The sequence below is a fragment of the Lissotriton helveticus genome, chromosome 6, assembly GCF_964261635.1.
Source record: "Lissotriton helveticus chromosome 6, aLisHel1.1, whole genome shotgun sequence".
Classification (NCBI taxonomy): domain Eukaryota; kingdom Metazoa; phylum Chordata; class Amphibia; order Caudata; family Salamandridae; genus Lissotriton; species Lissotriton helveticus.
Window position 1 is genome coordinate 690,142,114 of NC_136067.1, and position 26,738 is coordinate 690,168,851.

At 43.5% G+C, this 26,738-nt stretch overlaps 1 protein-coding gene and 1 long non-coding RNA gene across 2 annotated transcripts in view; one reads left to right on the forward strand and one right to left on the reverse strand.

Annotated features, from left to right (window-relative positions):
* The window catches only part of CEP162 (centrosomal protein 162), a 977,479-nt gene extending 962,684 nt beyond the window's left edge, over window positions 1-14,795 (reverse strand). Inside the window, exon 1 of the mRNA XM_078648156.1 lies at window positions 14,635-14,795. The gene's annotated coding sequence lies outside the window, so the exon portion shown is untranslated. The remainder of the gene's footprint in view (window positions 1-14,634) is intronic.
* Window positions 14,796-14,950: 155 nt separating this feature from the next.
* Window positions 14,951-25,323, forward strand: LOC144762871 (uncharacterized). Its single transcript, XR_013596156.1, has 2 exons — window positions 14,951-15,077; window positions 20,598-25,323. It is a non-coding gene; the product is annotated as an uncharacterized LOC144762871 (long non-coding RNA).
* Window positions 25,324-26,738: the final 1,415 nt, after the last annotated feature.

Consider the following 26,738-nt stretch of genomic DNA (forward strand, 5'->3'; position numbering starts at 1 on the left):
CACTCCACCTACAGGCTGGAACACACCCAATTTACTAGTCGCTCTTATCTCCACTTCCTGTACGGGGGAGAATGAAGTTTGCCAATTGCTGCCAGCCACCCAGGTGGAGATAGAGGCCTGGTGGAAGGCCACCGACCGTATAGGGTGAGCTGGTAAGATGACATGAGAGACCCCACACTGGGAGGGTGTGTGGTTGAAGGATCTCTGGGTAAACACCGGCAGAAGGCCTAAGACGGACAAGACAGCATTACTTCAGGCCACAATGATGGCTAACTAAACTCTTCTGGACTATTTTCAAGATGGTTCCTTTGGCAAAGATATATCCTGACTAATAATCGAGCTACAAGCAGTCACCCAAACTGGGGAAAGAACGCTAAACCAATCTAAGGGGTAACACTTCGTATAACGGAATTCGATAATCGTTTAACATCCCAGAAGCAACTTTTTTCACTACAGGGGGGAGAACATGGCAGCAGTCGGCTGAACTGCCGCGGCGCTCCGTGATTCAGGTTGCCGTTCGCCTTTCCTGAGCCCCGGATTTCGCCCCGGATTTCGATGCAATTATCACGTACCTGTTTTTGATGATCGATGTAGCAGTTTGAGTGGGAGGAGACGAGGAAAACACTGCCGGTAGACAAATGAGCAAAATTGTACCTCCGCCGCCGATATACTTATCTCGGAGGTCTGTCTTCCGTTTCTATGACGGGGTTTGTCGGCAGGAACTGCTGCGTCCAGAGTGGCGTCCAAGGCTTGGGGAGAACTGGTTTAGCGGTCGGGTGCAGCAACAGTACGCTCCCAAGTCTGGTAGCGGCCGGCTCACAGGTTTTCCCGTTTGTCCTGCAGTTGTGGTCCTCGGCAGCCCTGGAGCTACGTTGAGGAAGGAAAGCACGCAGTTCGGTGCGCGTTTCATGTGCAGGCGTTACAGCAGGTCGATCTTTGAGGTCTTACCTGTTGGAAACGGCGGGAAGTATTAAGGCTGGTGGAGAGCCTGATAGTGAGTGCAAAGAGAGCGAGTAAGAAGAGGGGAGTGCTTTTGAAGACCCTGTGGGCGCTGTGGATGCATCAGAAGAAGGTTTGGATTTGCATCAGACACTCTTTCAGCAGCAATCTAAAGGTAAGGGGAGGAACAAACGTAGAAGGGGCAAACCGCTGCTTAGAGCGCAGTCGAGGGAGCTAGCCCCTGGTGCTAACCTAGATACCAGCGCTGTATCACCCCCTGAAGGTAAGAGAACTTCTTCTTATCTCTCAACTGAAGTTAAAGCCAAGGGTGACAGAGGGAAAGTGAGGGGGAAAGCATTCCATAAATGCAATCCTGCTGCAGCGCCTACGGTTGGTTCCAAGATTACCCCTTCTCTACGCTCGTACTTCAAAGCATTACCACAGGTCTTGCGCCTTACTGAGCCTCAAAACTTGGCGAATCTCATGGGACCAGAAATGGAGGTTCTCAACAAACAAGTATCAGTTTCATCCCCTACTGATCATTCTCCTCCTGGTACTAGCCAAGTCCTTACTCCAACTACGACAGCTGATATAGTACTGTCCCCTGTTTTTATAGGACCATCGTCAAAACAACTTTCTTCTAGTATAGAAATCACTAAAAACGATGTGTTTGGAAATAAATGCGACGGGCAAAAGGCGGCAGGGAGCTCTTCAGACAACTCAGTCTCCCTCCTTCCTCCTCTCCTAGTTGAGCCTGTGCAACTAGTGCAACCAGTGAATACTGTCAAGGAAGTTGCAGATGGCACAGACCTGTTAGTTTTACCAGGAGTATCTTTAGATCTGGCCCAGCAACTTCCAAATTCAGAAACGTCCTTATCATTGGAGGGAGGAGGCATCACGGCTGCTTCCCTGCTTACAATGTTTTCAACCTTGTCGACTGACATAAAAAGGGGTTTTGAGGAATCTGCATCCATTCAGCGGGAGATTCAAAACTATTGCGAGTCTCTCGATAATAAAATAGATGGGCTAACATCCAGGACAGGAGTGTTGGAAGAGACTGTGGGTGCAATGTCGTTGCACCTGGATAAAGCGGTGGAGGACATTGGCAAGTTAAAGAAGGAGGACCAACCCCTCCTGGACAGGATGGAAGTGTTAGAGAATAATGCTAGAAGGAGCAATATTCGAATTCTCAATATTCCAGAAGGTTCAGAGGGGTCTGATATCAAGAAGTTCATTACACAACTATTGAAAGATGCGCTTTCTCTAGATCAATCCCTGGAGGTGCTCGCCACGGACGTCCAGCGGGTCCATAGGGATCCCTTTAAACAAAACCCACAAAGGTCAAAACCTCGTAAAATCTTGGTTAATTTTCATACTTATGCCCTTAAAGAACAGATCTTAAACCTAGCCTTAAAACAGAAGTCGCTACCTGGCAAGGGTTTTACTTTTCTTATAAGGTCTGACCTATCGAGGATCACGCTGGAAAAGCAATGGGAGTTTGGCAGGCGGATGAACGCCTTTAAGAAGTTGGGCGCTACAGTTCAGCTTATCTTTCCAGCCTCATTAAGAGTAATGTACAATAACAAGATGATGAATATCAGATCAGTTCAAGCCGCTGATGAGCTCCTTTTAGATCTGGGCAATAAGCGATCGGGTAAATAGGACTTGGTCCCCTTCATAGACTTAGATTAAACTAGGAGAATCTCACTATCTTGAAGTTAGTGTGCATCTTAAAAATATCAAATTAATGATAGGAAAGAAATTAAATGCATTGAAAGGAAATGGATAGGTGCTAAGGTAAGGAAAAAAAATAGAGGAAAGAAAACAGGAGGGGAAGAGGATAAGGGGAGTAAATGAGAAAAAAAAAGGGAAAGGGTGAGAAAAAAAAAGGGTGTTTTATTATATTTACTGGTATTTTCTCCTGTTTTCACTCTTGATGCACTAAACATTAATCACAAATCACTAGTCTACTTAAGTTAGGTATGGGGCGGGAGAGGGGTAACGGCAACCTGAGAGATGGGTGCTATCTACTGGAACTAATCCGGTTAGATATAGCACATGTTCTCCATGGGAAGGGGGGGTGGAGGGGGGAGGGGGCACAGGGATAGAGGGGGGGTAAGAATATACAGAAAATTCCTCATTTGTCATTTTGTCGGTTATAGGTCTTTTTGTGCTGTGCTGCTAAACTTTTAATGGGGGTGGCCTGCTTAGCAGCATTTTTTTCGTTCCTTTCTTGTCTCGAATTGAGGTTGGGGGGGGTTTGAACATTGATGATGGCTAATCTAAAGATATTATCATGGAATGTTAATGGTTTGCGAAGTAAGGCCAGAGCCAGAACCTTGTTGCAGTACCTTAGAGACTCTGATGCCCAGGTTATCATCCTTCAGGAGACACATTTGGTTCAGGTGGAAATCAAAGCATTGGTTAAGGTTAATAAATGGATTGATTTCGCGATTTCTACTTCTCAGTCCCTGACATCTAGAGGGGTATCGCTTATTTTTAAGAAAAGTCTTAAGAGTAGGCTTTTGGACTCGAAGGTCGATCCGGAGGGTAGATGGGTTATTGCTTCCTTGGCGATCTTGAGTTTTCAACTGACCATAGTTGGATACTATGGTCCTAACCAAGATGATCCATCTATTTTGAAATCAATCTTCTCCCATCTTTTGTCCTTCCCTGAGCCGGTACTATTTGCTGGGGACTTTAATATAGTTTTAGACCCCATTTTAGACAAATCTACTAACAATCGATCCAAAGTCCCGTCAAAATCAAGATCCTTTTTGCTGAATGCAATGAAGCAATATGGATACGTGGATATCTGGAGGTTAAGGTCCGGCCAGCAACAGGGTATTTCTTTCAGGAATTATAAGTACCATCACCAATCGAGAATAGACTTTATACTGATTAATCAGAGATTGGTAGACGCTGTTAAGACCATTAAATACCTTCCCCTACACTTATCAGACCATTCGGCAGTGATGTTGGAACTTATAACATCTTTAACAGTGCCAGCAAGGATCTGGTCCTTTGATCGTTTGTTACTCTCCCACCCTGAAGATGTCCTTTTTTTAAAAATCGAGGTAGCGTCCTTTGTGGAAATAAATGTAGGTTCGGCCGGGGTAGGACTCGTCTGGGACTCTCTTAAGGCATTTTTAAGAGGCTTAATTACAACCAATGTTGCCTATAGAAGAAGAGAGTATAGAGAGGCAGTGGCCTCTGTTGAGGCGAATATAGCTAAGGTCCAATTAGACATTGACTCTAATACCATCTGTACGGATCGTGTTCAGTCCTCGTTGCGTGAACAAATACTTTCCTTAAAGGGTCAATTAGCCTCAATTCTAAAAAATCAGAGGATACAGGAAAGATGGGAGGCCAGTAAGATTGCACATTTACAGTATGGGGAAGGTGCTGGAAAACTACTGGCATGGAAAGCCAAAACGGATCAGGTCCGTAATAACATCAACATGATTAAAGTAAACAATGTCCCTCTATCTGCAGATAGTGATATCAGAGAAGCCTTTAGAAATTACTTTCAGAACATCTATCATGAGAACAAGTTATTGGATCCTGATATAATTAAAGATTGGCTTGATAAAATTTCTCTCCCACGCCTTTCTGTTAATCAGAGATGCTGGATAGAGAAATCTCTGAAGGAGAAGTGATGACAGCCATTCGGAAGGCCAAGAAGGGGAAGGCATCCGGGCAAGATGGCCTGCCTGCTGAAATCTATAAAACCCTGGAACAAGAACTTGTCCCTTTTTTGGCAATTCTGTTTAATCAGATACTTTTGAATGCGGTGCCTCCTCCAGGGTCATGGATTAACGCTTCCATTACTGTAATATTAAAATCTGGAAAGCCATCATCAGCATGTGGTTCATACAGACCAATCTCGATTTTAAATGGAGATTATAAATTATTCTCCTCTATTCTTGCGGATAGACTAGCCTCAGTTGCTCCCACAATTTTACATCCAGATCAGAGGGGGTTCGTTAGGGGGCGACAGCTTTTTGAATTAACTTATGATTTATTGGGAGCAATAGATTTAGCTGTTTTGGAATCCCTTCCTTTGGCCACTCTTATGTTGGACGCCACCAAGGCCTTCGACAGGGTCAATTGGTTGTACCTGTCGGAGGCCTTGGCCAAGTTCAATGTGGGGACCCGTTTTCGTCAGGCGATTAGTCTTCTGTACCAGCACCCTACTGCCTGCGTTCTGGTCAATGGGATTTTATCTGACCCTTTTAATATCTCGAGGGGTACCCGGCAGGGCTGCCCTCTCTCCCCACTCCTTTTCTACCTATATGCCAAACCCTTTGCCCAGAGTTTGAGGGATAACGTCAACATCAAGGGTTTTGTATGTAGAGGTTGGGAGAGAAAGGTGGCCCTGTACGCGGACGATATCCTCATTTTCACGTCTGCACCTCATTTGGCCCTTCCGGCAATTTTTAAGTTGGCCTCAGAATTTGGGGAGGTGTCGGGCTATGAAATCAACACAATAAAGACTGAGATGATGACTTGGAATATCGACCAGAATTTCCTTAGTCCTGACGTACGACCGAGCAAGGGGATGAGGTATCTAGGACTGGATGTTGTTGGGGATATTGATCAGATTGCTTCTAATAACTTCTCGAGGGTGGCTAAGGAATGTCGCAGGTTGCTTCAAAATTGGGCTCATCTTCCATTATCTTTATTGGGTAGGGTGAATCTTATCAAGATGTCCATTTTACCCAAGATAACTTTTTTATTTAACATTATCCCTTTATATTTTGAACCTTCCTTGATAAAAAAATTACAGGCCGAAATTAACTCCTTTATCTGGAATAAACATCTTCCAAGAATTTCGTGGAAAAAAAAAAATCAGGAGACGAAGGGATAAGGGTGGGCTTGCTGCACCAGACTTGCAGATCTACGCCTGGGCTTTCCAGCTATCACATGCTAGGATGTTATTAAAGAATCCAACTGACCTACGAGTAGGTTATATATACTCTACATTGCTGATGGCAGAGGCGGTGAGCCAGCCATGCTTCCTTTTTAAATTTGGAGATCCCAAATTTTTCAAAAAAATCAAACTGAAGATTTTACGGGGTATGGCAAGAATTTGGGCTCAGCTGACAAAAGCTATCAAAATAGGGAACTATGGTAGCAGAACGCCTTTGTGGGGTCTTCCCAACAGTCCGACCTGGTTGGGCGATATTCTTGCTCAACCCATTAGAGATGCTGGCATTCTGGTGTGGGGAGATGTATTTGCTGATGGTGTTCTTTTACCCTGGGAGTCCTTTCGAAACACAATAGGTCCAAATTTTGCGAGACTTAATACTTACAAATTCTATTCTATCCTACTCGCTAGGAGGGAGATTTGTAAGAAATGGAAAGACTCTTTACCTCCCTCAATTAATGACTGGTACACTTCGACCTAACAGGTTTCCAAGTTGGATCCGGCCAGAGCCGGGAGCCCTGTGAAAAGATCATTTTGGCATCTCCTGAGGTGGGACCATTGGGAGTCTCGGTTTTTTTTTGTGTTTTTTTTTTACCCCAGGTCCAATGATTAAGCCATCATTCCCATCCTTGGGTAGAGCCGCATTTACATGCTATCCTATCATTTTGGCTGCACCTCTGAGACCTTTATAGGTTTCTGTTTGGCGATAACTGCGGGTCTAGGCCCTACTGCTGAGGGATGAGCACCCCGTCCCTTTCTTCTAGCCCCACCAGTCGACAGTACTGAGGGAGCATGTTGCACTTACCGGCAGTTTGCACAATCAGAACCTAGGTGGCAAATGAGGACAAAAAAAAAAAAAAAAACATCCCAGAAGCAAATATAAATATAGGGCCCTGTATGCACTGTATGCTACCTGGGGTGCATCTGCACCCATCAGAGGAGAACAATACCGAATCACTAAGATAACCCCATGTCCACGTGTCTGTTGGCATTGCTCTAAGACATATTTGGTCCTGATGAAGGTGGTTTAATACGATGTCCACCGAAACGCGCATAGACCTTATCTAGACACAAGGGAATCCTACCAGAGACATTGACAAGATAAGAACTGGATCGGAATCAATTGCAAAAAGGAATTTAACCTTCAATGGTCTCTGTCAGAATGATTTAGAATCCCATACATATTTTAATAAATCTTTTTTCACAATGTTTGTGTTGTGTGAATGTTAGTGTGATAGTAGAGCTTTGATAGGTGTGAATGTAGGTATGATGGGTGTTCTGTGGGGTTGTGAAAATGTTTTCAAACTGCGTCTCAGGATAATCTCCATATTAAGATTGAAAAGATAAGAATGTTCATTTAATATGAAGAAACAAACATATATATGTGAAAAATGGTAACAAAAGATAAAGAATAATAAATTAAATATATATTTTTCTATACACAATAAAACACAATTGTATGTATTAATTAGGTTATAGGAATGTGTCGTGGGGGAAATGTCTATAAGAGCTTTCAGCCTAAAAAACAAAGTAGGCTAGTTTAGAGGTTTTCTCACAGATTTGGTATTTTCCCCCTCCTCTATTACCCAAAATTAAATAGGGGGTACCTTCTATTTCTTTCATTATACCACATCAAGTGGAACAAGTCAGTGCTCTGCCATTCCTAGACCCTTTTAAATTCTGCTAGTCTTCATAGGATGCTTCAAATGGTGACCTGAAGCTTTCAGCATCTGAGCATATACGTGACATGCACCGGGAGCAGTGTTTTACTAAAAACCTTGGGAGAGTGATACAGACTTTCCAGGATGACGTGGAAAGGTGGAGTACACCACCCCTCACACTGCTGGGGAGAGCAGCCATTTTTAAAATGATTACACTCCCAAAGCTACTGTATGCCATGCAGAATACCTATTACGGGCGCCATGAGGCCACTTTGCCAAGGTAGAGAGGGACCTGCGCTCCCTGCTATGGTGTGGTGGGCACCCTAGAATAACCCTCTCCACGCTTCAGCATAGCCCTTACAACGGGGGCATCACCATCTAGGATATATGGGCCTACTATTGGGCTGCACACCTGGTAGCAGTGAATGACTGAGTGTTCGCACTACAGGACCATTCCACGTACAGGCTGGAACACACCCAATTTACTAGTCACTCTTATCTCCACTTCTTGTACGGGGGAGAAGGGAGTTTGCCAATTGCTGCCAGTCACCCAGGTGGCGATAGAGGCTTGGTGGAAGGCCACCGGCCGTATAGGGGGAGCGGGTAAGTTGACATGAGAGATGCAGCACTGGGAGGGTGTGTGGTTGAAGGAGATGGGGCCAACTGGGAATCTCGCCTATAGGAGATCTCCTTGAGGAGGTGATCTGGTGCCATTTGCATCTCTCCGGAGCGATTACTCTATGCATTGCAACCAATTTCTGAAATATGGCCAGCTGCAACAGGCCTAGAGGGCATAGAGATGCTGGACTTACCTGAATTCGCCCCACTGGAGGGACGGCTGCTACTAGAAAAGCTCTGTTCCAAAGCTATTTCCCTCACATACAAAACACTCAATAACCACATGCCGGACAGACTAGCCAAATTGAGGGAACAGTAGTGCCTAGAGGTGTGAGAGCTGGAGGACCCGAGAAAGGTGGCAATACATATCCCGCCTGCACCAAATGAAGCTCAAAATTCTCCATTGGATATATTATAACAGGGACCGTTTACATTGTAAGGGGACGGCAGCCTCCCCGGACTGTCTTCGATGTGGAGATGCTAGGGGCTTATGTATCCACACGCTCTGTAGTTGCCTGCTATTCAGACATAATGGTCACGGGTGGTGAGGGAATTGGGGCATGTGGTGGCTGAAACCATTTCTCTTGATTACAAGTATATCCTGTTAGGGAGATGTTGATGTCCCCAGTGTGCAACTCCTTTTTTGTAATTTGGAATTGGTGGTGCCCAAGAGAGATGTGTCACGGTATTGGGTGCGCTGGAAGCCCGACATTGCGGGAATGGAAGAGAGGGATGGATGTATATATGGCAGCCGAGAGGGTCACGTACATGAGCAGGGGGTGTCCGAGCAAATTTCATAAGGTTTGGGGGGGAGGAGGGGTGGTTGTGACACCATGGTATCCACTTCCCAATTGGGAGCTGTGACTCCCTTGACGTAAAACTATTGTTGTACTATGCATCGGAGCATTGCTGTAACCATCATTGTGATTTCTCACCAAGTTTGAGGCCAGTATCCCTTGTCTGAGCTGCAGGAACCGAACCCCTGTGCACCGCGTCAACTTACAGTTGCAAAGGCTTGTTGGCTTTCTTCCACCTTGACCTTCGGGCTCCAAGTAGCCCCAACCTCAAGCATCTCAAGTGACCAAGATCTTCATCCGCACCACATCACTTGAGCCTGCATTTTTGGTGAGCTGCTCGAGGTCGTCTCGCGACTCCAGTGCCTCTGGCGCGTGGGTCATCCTTGAATTCTTTGGGCTCCCCAGATTGCTCTGGGCCTTCCCCGACTCCCCTGCTTGTGGTGAGTCTCCTGGACCTTGCTGGTCCCAACATTGTACCTTCTTAGACTTCCACGTTGGTTGCAGTTACCAAGGCTTGTTGGTGCTCCCGAGGGACACCGACCCCTCAACTCTCGACATCCGATGTGGGACAACTTGTATCTGGCTCCTCGTCATCCACAGCATCGCCTGGTCCTTACAGCTGCAGTTTTAAGGTCACTGTCGGCTTGCCTGCAGTACTCGAAATTGGTGGCCATTTGTCTTCCGTGCCACCGATCTTCTGTCTTCCCCTGGGTTTCTTCAGGGTCCACTGGGAAGGGTCCTTCTTCCTTAAAATTGCAACCGCTACTTAGCCATTGACTTGCATTGATCCCGCAGTTGTGTTCCCACTCTGCACTCGGCCTCTGTGGGGCTCCTCGTTACTTACCTCGGGTGGTTTCTTGAGTCCCCTGCACTTCTACGACTTCTGGCTATAGTCTTGACTCTAGTCGTGGTTCACATACCACTATTTTAGTATATTGTTTGGTCTCCCCCTGGTGACCACTGTGCATTACGTGCTACTTACCTGTTTCTATTGAAATGTATTGTGTGCATTGTGTATATCTCCGGCTAGGAGATATCTGTATGTGTCTTATAATAAATAAATGTTTTTATAAATACACTATGTGGTTCTTTTTCACTTATGCTATACCTATAAGATTATGTTCTGGTGAAACAAGCTGCTTTACACTCCTTCTGGACTAAGCCTGAAGGCTCCTCTCCACAACTACCACTTAGAGAGATTTCCAAGGTTGTCTAAGACCAGTAATATCACCATAAGGGTTGTCTGGATTGGTGCAGGGTGCCCACTTACAAAAGTGTGCATCATATACCAAGTGAGCTTCTCACAGGAAGAAATTACATGGATTCAATGTTGGTTGAAGTAAGATTCTACAGTCTAGGTGATGACTGGAGTAATTTCACTATATTCTCAAAATTTACAATGTTCCAATTTCCGTTGGATCGATATCCTGGGACAAGGAGCATTCTCTTAATTGTCGATCTGTTTCGCACTGTTGGTGTAAAGGTATCTCTAGGCCCCCAGACTTAAAATGGATATTAGAACTGTGTGAGTTGACAGACTGGATATATTTGTTTGGAGACGTTATTTTAGTCCCACAAATGGGTTATTCCTGTTTCTCTTTTAATGGAAAAGAAATACCCATCTTATCCCTATCTCGTAAGTCATGAGGCAATGATTTATTATTTTGATTTATTGAGAGAAGGAAAGTTTCTCCAAGATTTGGTTGTTCCACGTGAATTAAGTTCATTAATCTTTCCCTTGATTCTGGCATTTTGCAACAATAATCATATCCTGTGTTACCCCATCCAAGACATGGAGTTGTGATTGTTCTTTTCTGTTTGTGGATGTAAGGGATGTTTCATTAATTGTCTCAACCATAGCTTTTAAATTATATGAAGGTTTTACTATTGTTGGTTTAGCTGAGAAAATTAGATACAAAGTTTGTATACTCTGATAGCTTGAGCTTACACTGATGTTTTTATTCTTGGCTTTCCTCTGCTTTTTGCTTTGCCTTTTAGATAGGGTACTTGAAGAGAGCAGCTGAGAGGTTTCTTTATCGGTGTTATTCACTGTGGAATCGGAGAAGTAATCTTGCATACCTCCACTGTTGTTTTCTATAGCAATAATGTAATTTCATACAAGTTCTTTGGAAAATGTACAACTGGAGATGGGTACATAACAATAAGCTTTTACTTTTTACATTTTCCTAGAAATAAGGATTTTAGATTCCAAAAATATCTTCAATTAAACATTCATCACATTAGCACAGAAGGGTCAGAAGTTAGTGCTCCTGCAGTGTTAGAAGTGAGTCGATCTATCAGAGTAGATAATCTTCTAATTTTCATATCATTCATTGCCACAACAGTAGATGACACCAAAGCTACCGATACATCTAACACAATTTGTCCAAATCCATGTGTCACTCTTTTCAAACCAAAAGCATCACTAATGTCATTCACATGGTAAATTAGAGGGTATACCAGAGCAAAGTAACACCAGCCCACCAAATAACGACAAGGGTTTAAAACACAAAAGAGGTTTCTCTAAACGTTGGCTCTTCACTAACCAGAAAACGAATTAAATAACTATCAGCTAGATTCATCAAACAAAAATCCGCTCGCAAAGGGGCAGATTCTGAGAATCTGCCCCTTTGCGAGCGGTATTTATACATTTGGGATGCATCATCCCAAATGCAAAAATCGCAAATAGAGAATTCGCTAAATTGCGATTATTTGCATTTAAGGAATCTCAAATTGAGATTCCTTAAATGCAATGCATGAAAGTTTTAAAAATAGCGAATTCGCTAATAGGGCACGCAAATTACCATGAAGTACAACTTCATGGTAATTTGCAAAAACTTTTAAAAATGCACTTTTGTGCATTTTTCAAAGTTTCATGTTGCGCACACACATGCCCTAAGGGCATGTGTGTGCGCAACATATGTGCACAGATCAATTTCGGGGGTGCAACAGGATGTCCTTTGGACACCCCTGCACCCTTGAAATCGCAATCTCAATTTGCGAATCGCTAATAGCGACTCGCAAATTGAGATTGTCTTCCCATTCATTCCTATGGGTCTCTAGGCCCATAGGAATGAATGGGGAGGTATTCCTTAATTGCGAGTCGCAATTTGCGAGTCGCAATTAAGGAATTCTACGAAATCGCTAATTTTTAAGTGATTTCTTGATGCAGTCCATGCTGCTATTCCTTAATAGCGAATCGGTATTTTTCGCTATTAAGGAATCGCAAAATGGGTTGTTGATGCATCTGGGGGATGATTCCTTAACAAACTCATACTCTTCTTCACTCACACTACATCAATGCTATTTTTAGTAATGTTAATATTCAAGTTAGGTTGTGCAATCTTCACTACACTTTTAAAATAAGTTACACAATTCCCGGGGTCTTCTGATACAGGAAGTGCTTCCAGCGAACCATTAAAGTCCTAAAGATATGGCAATAAAAAGTCTTGCGTATCGAAAACTAACAAAATCATTACACAATAAAATATTTGAGAGGCAATTAGAAATATGTTATGAAAGCTAGATATTGTATCAACCAAATAATATGCTGCTGAAGGTAAGTAACTTGTTCATCTGATAGATACATCCAGCTGCAGATTCCTTACCTTTCAATAGATACCCAAGCCATACCATCTTGGCGGTGTGCTGTGGACCTGGCTGTCCAGGTAGTAGTGCTTAGCAAACGTGTGCAGAGATGCCCGCGTTGCAGCCTGACAGATGTCCAGGACTGGGACACTCCGAGCCAACGCTATGGTCGTAGTCTTGCCCCTGGTGGAATAGGCCCTTAATCCCTCAGGGGGCTGCTTCTTAGCCAGGGCATAGCAGATCTTTATGCGGAGAATGACCCAGCGAGAAATGGTCCTTGTCTGCACTTCTCGACCTTTCTTAGCTACCACATACCCCAAACAAAGTTGGTCATCTACCCAGAACTCTTTTGTGCAGTCAAGGTAGAACGACAAAGCTCTTTTTGGGTCCAGGCATTGGAGACGCTCCTCTTCCTTAGAGGGATGCGTGGGAGTAAAAATATTGGGCAGCGTCTCAAAGAGACCCAGATGGAATGGGGTCACCACCTTTGGAAGAAACAAAGCATGGGTAGAGAGCACCACTTTATCAACTGCCACCAGACAGGCTGTCTTAATGGTAAGCAGCAGGAGGGGACAGTTGTGTAATGTCTAGAAAGGAGCACACATAAGAAAAGTAAGGACAAAATTACGGTCCCACTGTGGCATGACAAAAGGCATGGGTGGAAACAAGGACCCAGCACTTTCAACAACCTATTTACAATTGGAGATTTAAACAGAGAGGGTTCGCCTTCCAGTCGCAAAAAAGCACATAGAGCAGAAAGATAATCCTTAAGCGTACCCAAACCAGAGTCCTGCTGGGCAAGGGTAAGAATGAAAAGAAGAACACTGATGTGGATGGATTGGCAGCACAGGCTCTGGGAATTACTTGACATGGAGAAACCGACAGCAATGGTTGACCGCAAACTACTGCATTTGATCAAAATTGAGGGCCTTGTCTATGATTTCTAGCTGGGGACTTCCAGGAGCTCTCATGCCCGACCTGAACACGAAAAAGAATGAGATGTGGAAACCGAAAACTGGACAGGGCTGCCTTCCCTGCTACCTTAGAGAATTGTGGAATAACTTCCACACATACCAGCAGCAACATGTTAAACATAACACAACCGGAAGATGTGCCAGGACCTGGTCTCTCAGACACTTTTTCTACATAAAACAAACCACAACCAAGTACTCTCCGACCAAACATAAAGGTCCACTTGTAGTTGCTTCCGTTTAACGGCTACGATGCTGCACAGGAGCCAGTTGCATAATACTTTGTTAAATATATCAGAAAAATAATAGCAGCAGCATGGAGCAACTCAGTTTCTAGGAGTGCAATAAAGGTGATGACTTCATGATGACCAATATCAGAAACCAGTAAAGAAAGAGTATCTAGTACTGCAATTAACTATAACTGTGCCAAGCCAGGAAAAGAAATACTAACCATCAACCTAATGTATAAATAGATGTAAGGAAAGTTTGATACCCACAGAGGGTAGCATCTGTTTCTGGGGACTACAAATTCAGGTGGCTATGACAAGAGCAGAAGGAAAGCAAAGTTTCTGTATCTCCCTTTCTCTCTTAAATGCCACTAATTTGAAGGATAAATAGTAAAAATGGCACCGTTAATGTGCCACTGCCAACAGTTAAACGTCAGATGTCCGACAGCTTTATTCAGAGATTTAAACAAAATCACAATGCTAAATGTACAACTTCTCTGTAGGAGAGCATAGTTTACTAAAGAGACGCCGCATACAACACTGTGTACTCGTCAAACAAGAAAGAATTATAGCCACTCTGCTTAGTCCATCAGTATCCACTCAGAATCAACTAGTCTAACTGCCCAATGCTGAACACGTACAGTCAAGGAACACGCTTCCATCACAAACTACACCCTTCAACGCTGCCTGACATAACCAAGGGCTGCAGAAACTTGACATACAAAGGCTCATCATAAAGAAAGATATACACACAAAGCAAAAAACATAGGCGTGTCAAAATATAGTTTAGTGGAGTGTTTGGTATCCAGCTTCTCATAGTGACGCATGCATAAGTGGTGCTTGAGTTGCTTTTTGAAGCTGAATGTATTCAATATTTAAAGTAACCCCCGGTGCGCTACTTACAAGAAGTTCCGTGAATTCAGCCTATTATAGGGTGACCAACCGTCCGTAAATTTCACGGACAGCCCGTAATTTCGGCCGTCTGTCCGTTGTCCGTGAAGATTTCATTAAGACATTTGTCCGTAATTTTACCTGCTGTTGGGTGACCAATTGTTGGGCCAATCATGTGCCTTTCTATCACTAACCGTTCCTCCAATCGTTGCTATGGAGAACAAACAAAGCGATCTAGGATTGAGTTGAAAGTCATCAGCCAATCCTAGAGCTTGTTAGTACACTGCAGGAGTGTTCTTATTGGCCTGATGCGTCAGGACCAATGAGAACAGCTTCGGTACTACCGGACATGCAGAGGAAGTTTTGAGCTTTTAGTTTTTGCATTTTTGAATCTCCAAGCTGCCGTGGACTAGCCGTTTCCCAGCAAACACCTACTCATTCCGATTTGGTGATCGGTAAGTTTAGTTGCTGTTTTCTTTGCCTCATGAAGCGTGATGTGCGTTTATTTTCAGTGTATGTTCACTATGCCTCACTCTTTCCGGTTACCAGAGACTGAGGCATAGTCTTCTGAAGGGGAATCAATCACGGTGTTTGTGAAATCTACAGAAGGAAACGTATGTGTTCGAGATTAATCTCCGTGCGGCATTCAAGGTTGTGTCCAGTGGTGAAAAACTTGTTTTGGGGCTGTCTACCTAGAGAATTTTTCGTGGAAAATAAAACCTGAAAACTTTATTTTATCTTAAGTGAACGGCACCGATTACCACTCATTTTTACTACTTCACCGCCTAGCCGCATGTTGTAAAGGAGAAGTCTCGAGTGCAGATCGCTTCATAAATACACATCCCTTCTACAGAGATTAAACTGCCCCTCGTGGTATACATTTTTAAAAGAAGATGTATATTTGCAACAAAATGAATAGAAGACACAGGTCCATCCTGCAGCTGAAATGGACTCATGCCTTGCCACAATGTTAATATTAACTCTGACATGCTTCCTGGCTCACGTACATTTATTAGATATACGTGCATGTATTCCCTGGAGAGATCCCCATGGGAGAGATGAGACGTTCGTCCACTATCTTTACAAGACCTTCGTTAATGGGTTGCTCTCAATTATGTAACCTGTAAAGCAGTAATATGTGTGATTACGACAACACCATTTTATAGGCTGTCCTTAAAAGGTCTACTCCCTAAAGAACGAGAACCAGCCCCCCTCAACATTTTTAGTAAATTCCTCATATTCATATGTCTTATTATTTAAATGCTAAGAGGCTGATAACACAGAGGTTTTATCCAATCTGTTTTAGCACTGAGTATGGAAACAAGCTTTTGCAATGCAATTGGTCTCGCCTTTGGGACCTTATAAGTATTTAGTGATGCAGCATATTATCGCACAGAAGTGCAATGTAGATCTCTCTGGCTGTAAAGGTATCACTGTGTAAGCGCTCTGACAAAGAATCAGATGCAGCTCCCTCTCAAATTTTATACTATGAGGTAGTTTAGTGGCTAATATAAAGTAAACTTGCACACCCATGGGGAGAGTAAATAAAGTGCAGAGGAGCTGTTGCCTATATTAAGAAGAGCCAGCTTTAAAGGGGCACTTTTTGAATGTCAAAAAGTAAAGAAAACTGGAGCTGACATCATCAAACAAGAAGCTTTATGCATGCCTGTTGTTGATGATCTTTAGAGAAGCAGGGCTGTACTAACTAAGAGGTTTAACATGACTTCAGTGGAGTTCGGCCTGTGGTGAAATCCAGCAGCCCAAATTAAATACTTGAACAGATTGTGTGTAGGCCACCGTGCTTGTGTGCCCCAGAACCGATCTGCAGGCTTTTACTGAAAGCTTGCAGAAAGCCTTGTAAGCTCTGATTACAATGGTCTCTGTAATTCTTTGTGTGCACATCTCCCCCGCCCCTACCCTCACAAATTAAAGCAAAGTTTGGATTAAGTGAAGCTGACCATCAACAAGCAGCGATATCCGATGGCAGCTGCACCTTGATGGCAATTTAATTAAGCATTTGGGCTGGTTAATATGTAGGGAAAGGCTATAAATATATCACTGTAAGCGCTTCGTCATGATCACAAATGTCACGCTATGTCACATTTTCATAATTTATTCCTGGCAACAACTTGATGAGATGACATATAAATGACAGCACCTTAAGAGTGCATAGCTTTTGAAAGCAATCACTCCATTCATTTCTTAGTTGTAATTTAAGGCATTGTAGATGGTACAGCTGTTCCCTATTCCAACAAGCATCTCTTCCCATTCCACAGCAGGTTATGTAAGCAATATTTGTGTAAACAAAGGCTCAAGAATTGCCTCAAAACAGTCAACAATCAACTACATAACAGGAATAAGTGGATTATAAATTAACAGAGCACCCGGTTGCCTTGAGGTTAGCTACAATCTCTCTAAATCTACATACATGGATACACACACTTATCAATGCACTGTATAATAGACAAAATGTAAAATATATTAAAAAAAAATAGGTAAATATATACCTACAATTGGATAATTTTCTAATGCGCCCCTCCAAGTTCCCTCTTCGGTCCAATGCATTCAAAAGGAAGTCGATGCAGATCGCGTGCCTCCGTGTCAGTACACCTTTAAAAGGGGTGTTCATGGCTGTTTGTCAATGTAAATGTCAGCGCTCTCAAGGCTTCTGATCTTTTAGTCCAGTACTTCTATTTCTAGCCTGTTCTGATTTTTATGCGCGCGCACACACACCCTTTAAGTGGGCCTGGTCTTGCCGGTGTTCAGCACCAGCAGATCAGAAAAGCAGGTGATGAGACTGGTCCCTTCACTGTCTTTCATGTGAATTTCAAGGAGAGTTGTTCTTTCATAGTGTTATCATTTCAAAACAGGAGTATTTTCAATATGCTATACTACGAAGCCATGGCTATTGCTTATTCATGTTGTGCAACTAAAACCCGTTGACAGAGCCAATAGTACTGGCTTGTTGTAAGGGTTGTGTTACTTGCTGAAGTGTATACCTGGATGTAATGACAGAAGTTCCAAATTGGCAGTCGGATGGCATCCTGAGAAGCTAAGTATTGATTTTCAGCTTAGGTGCTTTTAAGCCGGACCCTTAATTACATTGGTCACGCCACTTTGCGAGACCCCCCCAGTTTTTCCATCTCACTTAAAGCCCTGTGTGTGTGTGTGTAAATATATATTTTTTTCATATGTTATCTATATAAATGCGTGCCTATGGCAGGATCGCCAGCCTGAGCCCGCTGCCCTCCTCCCACTCTGGCTCCTCTGAGCATGCAGCCGGCCTTCTCCTGCGCTGCTTGGAAGAGGCAGATACATTATTTCCAACGTTAGATGTGCCTGTAAAAATACTGGAAACATGAGCAGAACTTTCAACAGGGCTTTGGTTTGCAGGAGGACTTGACCTTTGTTCTGAAAACCGAGACATACTTAACATGAAGAAAAGCTTTGGGACAGTACGATGAAATCCGCAACAGTCCCGGGAAATCCAGGACGTCTGGTCACCCTACCACAAACAACGTCCATACAACCACCACGTCCCTCTTCAAGCGTGTCCTTCCTTACCACTCATACTGAAGCCCTTTGTAATAGCAAATGTAATTTAAAAAATACGAACTTACACTTGGTTTCATCGCTGCCTGGTTACATTTATTAAGCACCTTGTGCCTAAGTGAAGCATCGGGACGCTTTAAAATGTAGGTCTCGTGTGATAGGGATAAGTACAAGGAAAGCAGGGAGCTCACCAGGTAAGAATTGAATGGATGTTTGTGTAAGGAGACTTTCAGCAGCTTTCTTCATTAAGATGCCTCATTACGAAATAATATAAACGCGGATAAACATCCAGAGAGGATGTGTCCCTGTAAAGGTAACTGGTGCCTGTGTAAAGCTTTCCAAAATACAACGGCCCAGAATCATAGAATGTTGTTGGGTCAATGCAGAGACTCGATTGCGAGGATGTGACGTAATGGCCAGAGCCGCCAACTTTGGCGATGGGGAACCAGGTTCAAGTTTCGGCATCGGCCCAACATTCTGCCATTCTGGGAAAATCCCTTCATCTCCCTGTGCCTACCATAAACAAATGCGTTCTCATGTAAAGCAGTCCATTACCTTCTGTTGAGTTACCGCTATGAAAAAAATATGGGTTAACAGATCTTTTCTCGCTCCCCCAGGTTGGTATAAACTGTGGCGGATATCACCCCTTGGCAGTGTCCCCACGACCCCGAATAATCTTGAACCACAGACCATTCGCTCATGGGGCTATATGTAAAACGCCTTTTTTGAAAGTATAAATCAAAACAGCCAATTAGCCTATGCTTGGACCATCGGGTAACTAAAAACACAGTACCTTTTGTGAATAATTGTAGAAGTTATTTATACAATACACAGCCCTTCGACTATTGACTCACTTTTGGCTATTAGAGACCTCCAAGATCCTGCTGTACCTCTGTCGGCCCTAGTACTCCTGGGTCGTATCATGGCCAATCCCATGGCTGAAAATGTTCCTGGAGTGGGCACAACTCGAAATGTAGACGATGACCTAGGATTGGACAATTTTTGGCACCTCAACCAATCTTAATGCGCTGTGTGAAATTCCGATGTGCTTATTAGCTGTGTCGTCCACGCGTGCCTCTGAGGTGCAGAGACAGTATCTGTCTGACCCGTCTTACTATATAGCTGACAGGTGGGCTTCTCAGTGGATGTGCTCCCAGTTTGAAGTTAGCCTCTGTTTCTGCCAGAAGCCTAGCCGCAGGTTGACCGTAAAATCTTAATCGGCTGGCATAATTTTCGCAGTCAGTTTATTAAACGAGTGGTGTGGGCGAGTGCTGGAAACCAAACACCCTCCTATCCAGATCACTTCCTGTTTTTCCTAGAGGAGTGGGAGACTTTTGGCGCATGCGCCAGATGTATGGCAGCGCGCCTGTTAGTGCACAATACTTCAAAAACAAGCATTTGCAATGCAATAGAACTCGCATTTACGTGAGTCCTATTGCATTTGAAATGGGGGTGCGGGCTGGCTAAAAGGCATGAATGGGAGGGGGCAGAGAAATCACAGACTGCGGGAGGGGGCGTGGGTGGGGGGGACACAAGAAAGAAAATAGTTGTTCGAGTAAAGGGGCCAGTAGCCCTGAAGGATACAAAGACTGCCATGGGGCCCGACTAACAAACAAACCAAAAAACAATCGGAAGGCAGCATTTATACCCTAAGCCAATAAAGATGGTCTGGAGAGAAATTGCACATGCCCAGGATCAGACAATGTTTGCAGAACCTGGGCAGGTTTCATAAATACAGGAGACAGTATTCATTTAAGAATATTTTAAGATATTGGCACCATTAAGGTGAAAACTTTAAATGTCCCTGTAGGCAAGTCCGCCTCTGACTCCTTATTCCACGTTTGTTTAAGTTAGTTTAAACATTTCAGTTTTACAAATGCTGTGCTTCTCGTATGCCTCAGTCTCCGGTGACTAGATCAGCCAAAAAACGGCTGACTCTCCAGTCCCAGTATTATGTTTAGACCTAACTATGTTGCGTGATAGTAGCATGCACAAGTTGTGTCATTGCATCCAAACATAACTCCACATACTGAGTGCCACAATTTCATCTTACCTGCAACCAAGCTTCCTGTCAGAAGTATCGAAAGTAAGTAATTGCTTGCTTCATCATAATGTGACATGGGTTTTATGTAATTCTTTCACACTCTTCTTGCTTTGTTACACTCTAAGACTCCCAAACTGAATAGGCGAGCCATCTAACAATTTTCTGTTACTTTCTTTAAATGTGCAGCAGTGTTTACCAAGTCAGGTTGCCTTTACCGCGCTTTTCTCACTCTGTTTAGATTAAGAGCACGTCATAATTGCTTTTGGGTTACCAGCCGACACTTTAGTTTAAATTTGCAGTTCTAAGCCCCATTGTGGCCATTGTTTTCTTCACCAATGGAGATTTTTTTTTTTTTATTTTTATTTTTTTTACATTTTAGGTCATAGCTGCAGAGGTGACTCTGGTGTACCATGCTGTGAAGCATCACATCTCCTACCGCTCCCTGGATTGTGGCATCAAGCTAAGCAAAGTAATGTATCCCGACTCCTCCATAGCGATGGAAGCATCTTGTGGCCGCACAAAGGCCTCGAGCATCACTCTGAATGTGCCTGCACCTCTATCGTTACAGCGAGCACAAGAAGACTTAAAAGATGGATATTTTTCCGTTTGCAGTGACGCCTCAAACAAAGGTAACATTAAACTCTATCCACTTTAGTTGCTGCACTTTAATTTCACCTCCGGTGTGGCCTACACTCTGCTGGATTTCTACGAGGATGCAGCAGAGACTGCTACAGCTATTGCACAGCAGATCACAACAAAATTAAATAACCATGGTTTGAAAATGGAGCAGGTCGCGGCATACTGTGGGGACAACGCAAGTGTTGACTATGGACGACATCATTCTGTTCCAGCATTTGAAGGGAGCAAATGGAGACCTTCTGCCTGCAAACTGTTCTGCCGATATCCTGCATAACTGTGCTAAACAAGCTATTAATGGACTTTCAATGGATGTAGAATCCTTTGTTCTAAAAGTCTACAGCCATTTCTCTTCTTCTACAAAGCGGACAGCGGGGTTGAAAGGGTTTTTCACTTTTGTGGTCCTAGAGTGGCAGCCTTTGTTTCGGCATGTCCCAACACGGTGGCTCACATTGTTCCCAGTCACTGCGCAACTGTTGAAGTGCTGGGCAGCACTAACATCCTATTTCCTTTCCCTTGGGCCAGAAAAAACACCCAGAGCAATATGGGATTTTCTAGGACTTGAAAGTGGGGAGGCCACGTTGTCACTTATTTTGACTTGTACTTATGTTTGTTGTCTATTTACTCACATACTATTGCACAACTTAATTTGTAGTGTCAGTAATTATTGTCCTGAATTTTGACCCTCCGTCCTGAATTTTTGTTCTGAATTTTGACCCTTTGTCCTGAATCTTTACACTCCCCGCCCTGAATTCACACCCATGCCAGTTGGTCACTCTACTAATGTCCCGTTTCCGTTGTTGATCTTTTAACGGGTGTCCATAATTTTAGCACATTTGCGTCGCATAGCAACCAATCCCATGGCAGAACGTATTGTAGGAAGTGTTTTAGTTTGGGAGCGCGATGAATTGATAGAATGCAAGAAGAACTAGGATTGAACCATTGAAAGGTAGCAATTCAGCCAATCCGAATGCGCCGAACAAAAATCTGAATTGCTTATTGGTTGTCAAGGTAGCACGTGTCTCTGTCCAGCTGTTCTCCCACAGTTATTGGGTACCTAGTGTGTTTTTGAGTCAGTTTCGTCCGTTGCCGTTGAAAGCCTAAGCTGTCACCTGCCGTTCTCCCTGGGAAAAAACAGGGAGGGGTTATCTGCACTGGGATACGAAGGCTTAGGGACGGATTACGGACGGGGGTCCGTGAGCTGTGGTAGTGTCCTGTCATTGGTCCTCTCGGGGCTGAACGAACGAATGAATAATGGACGGAACAATTAAAGTCCTACATCCACCGGGAAAGGCAGAGATCCCGATGTTTGCGGACGCCAGTCGGAGCCATTAGTATCCAGGCTGACCTTTATTTATGGCACGGATCTTCGGTAGCTTTTACTGGCTGTGCGAATTTTGTTTGTACTTTTTTGGGGGGGCCGGAGGGGGTTTGTTAGCAGGTCAACCATTGGAGGCGGGACTAACCCTTCAAACAGTGGAGCATGGCTAGCTTGGATCCAGTACAAAAAGCCAGAATTATAAATTGTGCATTTTAAACATATTGATAAAAGCTGACAGGATAGATGTTTTAGTGAATGTGACAATGTTTATAGGTACCCAAAAAAGACCTTTTCAAGGGCAATGAGTGATTTGACAACTAAAAAGCAGCATCTACAGATTTCAGTAAAAGCACTGAAGAACCAGTATTTGGCAAGTTAATTATAAGACAATGCCCCTTTTTGCCAGTGCTCTTTTGTGAAATGACTGAGTTCATAAAATATTTTTAATTTAATCTTCAGATAAACCCTCGTCTGACTGTTGACCAAAGGTACACTTTCACCCTGTCATCGGGACATTAAAACATAATGCTTATATGAGGCAACCACTTCTACGCGTCTCAGAATATTGAGAGAGAGAGTTAACATACCTGATTTTGGGATTTGTGACTGGCAAGTCTCAGGTCTGATTCCTAATGCGCCTTCCATTACTCTTAAGATTGAAGTGAGTGCTTATCAGATGGCAATATTAACACCTGTTAATTACTCCTACCTCACCGTCCCGACCAGCGGGTCAGACTGTTGTAATCTGTCCCTGTTTACATATTTTCATATAATGCATTATCATACACTTAGTATGTTCCTCCCTCCCCTCTCGCTTACCCTTGGACTGCCCTACTGTAGAATGTTGGTGAGGAGCTCACTTTAGAATGTTCAGACTGAGCTGTTGGTGCTTGAGGACAGGATTGAATAAAACTGCTTTCTTCACACTTCAACTTGTTGCAGTTTTCTTAACAAATTGGCGACGCTGCTGCGCTGGGGGCAGCTCCTGATCCTCCCCCTGTTTCTTCTGCACCAACCTGTTTCCATTGGATTCCTGCTTATGAGGGGTAGAGGCCTGGAGCCAGCACATGAAGAGGTGGTCCATGTGAGTCCTCTTTCTTCTGTGGCTACCATAGACTTCCTGCGAAGTGAGCTCCTTCTGAAACTTATCTGCGATAACCTTTAAGGAAGGTACCACGCTGTGAATGATCTCCCAGGACACCCATCTATACGGTACTTGTTATTCTCGGGAGCAGCATTGATTCCTGCTGGCAGGGTAGTTTCCTTGTGCTGATTGGTTGCTGCATAGAATAACCCCCGCAGTGGGAGCGTTGTGGCGTGCTCTTCCTTGACGGGTTTATCAAACGTGCCCTGCTGTGAGGTGTACGACAGTGCGCTTTCAAGTCTAAGGTCGGCATTGTTATGGTGCTCTTTTGTCAATATTATGTACCTAGGCAGTTTTATTGAGTAACGCACCACCGTTTTGGCACTGATTATCGGACTCTGCATTCAATCGGCGAACGCTGTGCTTCTGGCAGCCCGCTGCGGGAAGATCTCCGCTGAAGCGCATTCAGTCGGCGTTTATTCACTTCATAGACGCGCCTGTCAGCACGTTCGATTCTCTTTGCCAAGGTGCTCCAGCCAGCACGTTTAATTTGGGGGCAGTTCTCCGTTCCTGAAGCAGTGTAGACTGCAGATTGGGCAGCGCCCTACTGTTCCTCAATATTTTGAGAGCTCTCCTTCTCAAGTCAGCTGTTCCTGTCAACTGGTTCCGCTTCTCCTAGGCGAGTTCAGTCAGCGCGTTCTACTCACTTGCTGAAGCGCTCCCAGTCAGCGCGGTTGATTCAGTGGGCAGTTTTCTTCCTTGGAGCTTTGTGAGACCGCATATTGGACCGCGCTCTTTGCTATTTTAAGAACTCACAATTTTCCAGTCAGCTGTTCCTTCAGCTGGTTCGGTCGAAGTGTATTGATATTCAAATGTGGCGCACATCATTAGTTGGTACCTGGCGCACTCCAGTGGTATGATTTCATAACCGTATGCTCATTGTGGAGAGTTTCTATCGCATTGACATTCTACATTGCTGAACAATTATTATTCGTTCATGTCCACGTGAGGAACTGCGAAAATCGACTTCCACTACCTGTTCTGCTTGAAGTGTTCAGCATCCACTCAATTTTACTCAGGTGGACACCAAAGAATTGCTTCCCACATTTCTTTATACCCTATTTTCAAAAACTGATTGCTTTATTATCCAGTGACCAAATTTAACCGCTGACAGGCCCAGCTCCATAACTGATCTCTTAAGTACTGCCTGTCCATCATAACGCTGACAGGCACAGCTCTTCATATACTGTATTATTATTCATTTACTCTACCTGTGGGTTATCTTTATATTCTAATTCCGATTAACAGTGCATGTAGGAATACCTTTTTTTTCTTCTCTTCTCTTCTAATTTCTCCTCATTCCTCTTTCTTATCCTCCTGCTTTCTATCTATTCCTTCCTTCCTTTCCTTTATTTGTTTCATTCTCTGTCCATTGGATATGGCGTCATTTGCGATGTCACAACCCCCCTTTCTTAAGTGAAGAGGGCGAACCTCACATTCCTTGGAAAAATTAGGTAAACATTTTCAAATCTTATTTGATTGCTATTGGTGGGAATAAATTTGTATCTGTACGCAAACAACACATTTTATTACATAACTTAGGGAAACATGCCAGAGAGATTTATGATAATTTACCTGATACTTTAATTGAGGGTGAAAGTGAGGATGCTCATGGAGATCCTCAACATGATGTGTACCAAATCACCCTGAAAAAAGTAGAGGCCCAATTTGGAAAAAAAACTAATGTGGTTCTAGAACGCCATCAATTCTTCTCTAGGTCACAAGGAAAAAATGAGAGAGTAGCAAATTACATAGCTGTGTTATGAGGTTTATCATCCACTTGTGATTTTGACACACTAACTGACTCTCTTATCAGAGATCAGTTAGTAAGGTGCACATCAAATAAGAATATCCAAGAGAAATTGTTAACAGATCTCCAGATTTAAAACAGGCAATTGACATAGCCAAGCGTATAGAGCATAAAGCCTTCTGTATGAATGAGATGAAAGACACTATTGATGTGAAACAAATAAATGATAAGGATGTACTCCAAGTATCCACAAAGGAAGATCAGAGTAAGACTTCATCTTTGGAAAATGTAAAACAAAAGTCTGATGTCTCAAAACTTAAATGTTTTCGTTGTGGTAACCCAAATCATTTAGCGGATAACATAAAATGCCCAGCTAGGAATGTGGTATGTAGAAAGCGCAATAAGCGTGGTCATTTTTCAAAAGTGTGTCATGATATGAGAAAAGATGTAACTTATGTGATTCATAATGAAGATGTGCCTAAAGAAGACCTAGTATTCCAGGTAGAACTACTTCATAATGTGTCTAATAGTAATTACCCTGAGTGTAAAATTTATCTTGATAATGTACCATACAATGTTTTTGCAGACTCTTGTTCCCCGTATACCCTTATCAATGAAGCCACGTTAAAAACCAATTCAGGGGACAAAGATTATATGTTGTTACCTCCTGATGTTAACCCAGGTAGGTACAACCATGACACTATACCCCCTGGTAGGAATGCTTATTATGCAAATTAACTTCAAAGAGTTACGGTGGTAAAGGTCTACATTACCAAACCAGGGTCGAATTTTATTGGGATGGAAACACCAGAAAGATTTAGTTATAAATTTAGATCCTAATGCTCCTGAACCTGTGTACTTGGTAGAGAGACCTAGCGTAGGAATGGGAGTGTGTGAGGAATTTCCTGAAGTATTTTCAGATGAGTTAGGTTTGTTGAAGGGTTTCCTCCATAAAATTAAACTACTGAAACAGTACAAACCTTCAGTCCACAAATCTAGATCTGTTCCCTTGCTTGTAAGAGATTCCCTCAGGAAAGAACTACAAAAATGAGAATCGTCTGGAGTAATTGAAAAAATTGAGAGCTCGGAGTGGCTTGCTCCCATAGTGGTCGCATCCAAGGGTTGAGGTAAAGGAATCCGCTTATGTGCGGTTCTCAGGGACCTTAACGCCAACATTCGGGTGGAGAGACATCCACTCCCCAAAATAAACGAAATGCTTAGTGTCATACAAGGGGCCAAATTCTTCAGTGTCCTTGACCTCTCGGCAGCATATCATCAGGTTGCCCTTCACCCTGAGTCCAAAGCCCTTACATCATTTATAACACCTTTTGGGGCCTATCAATTCAACAGGATGCCTTTTGGCTTGGCATCAGCCGCAGCCGTTTTCCAACGGATTATGCAACACATTTTAGATGGGCTGGACAAAGTATTATGCTTCCAAGATGATATCTTGCTATATGGAAATTCGGAAGTTGAGCGCAACAAAAGCCTTAGATATGTCCTGAGTAAGTTGAACAAGGCAGGATTCACTACTCACAGAGATAAGTGTAAGATAGGTGTGAGATCGGTAACGTATTTGGGACACACCATATCTGAAGAAGGTATCGGACCTAAAACTAGCCTGGTTGATTCTGTGGCACTAGCTCCTGCTCCATCTAATAAAGAAGAG